Source organism: Halyomorpha halys, unplaced genomic scaffold (genome assembly GCF_000696795.3).
Source record: "Halyomorpha halys isolate HHAL.00 unplaced genomic scaffold, Hhal_1.1 Scaffold1794.1, whole genome shotgun sequence".
Taxonomy (NCBI): Eukaryota; Metazoa; Arthropoda; class Insecta; order Hemiptera; family Pentatomidae; genus Halyomorpha; species Halyomorpha halys.
Window position 1 is genome coordinate 110,672 of NW_027113207.1, and position 801 is coordinate 111,472.

The following is an 801-nucleotide window of genomic DNA, read 5'->3' on the forward strand; positions in this document are numbered from 1 at the left end:
ACTTAATAATACTGAAAAAGAAAATGATCAGAGAATGATAAAAAACAGTGGTTTGCTAGAAACATTTTTGCAACGTCTTTGCCAATGGAATATTGATCACTCAAATGATAGAATAGATTTTCCAGAGTGGTTAAATGATTGGATTACTTATATTTTCACCACAGAATGGGATGGATATCGTAAATCATCTGTATTAAAATTGTTAAAAAAAGATAGAATTTTGAAATATGATTATTATAGGAAAATTTTTCCCAATTTTATCAATCCACAAATACTTACTTATAATTTACATCAAGATCCAGAACTAATTTTAAGTCATACAGAAAATTTAATGACAAAAATTTTAAGTGACACTATAAAGCATTATCATACATTTTTTAAGCAATGTCGATTATATCCTGCTTTAAAGTTATCTGATATTATTTTCAGCTGTTGCTATAAAATCTTAACCCAGAAGTATGAAGACAGTGAAAAATCAAAAATTGATGAAAAGATACATTCGATTGAAGTACTTTCTATTATAGCGGAGACAACAAAATTCGTAGAAGTTATTAAAGATTTCTATCCTACGAAGAGTGTTGTGGATGATTATTCTGATGAAGGCAGAGAGTTGTTTCAATTGCAAAGTGAGATCACTAAGTGCCTTAAGTATGTTAATAAACCTTCAGAAGTATTAGAGGCTCTACGTAAATTTGCTGTGGGGGATTACTTGAAATTAGTTGTAGGCTCCTTGAATAGTATTTGCTTACGTACACCCGAGAATAAAATATTAAAACTTCTGAAAGAATGGCTTGACTGTCC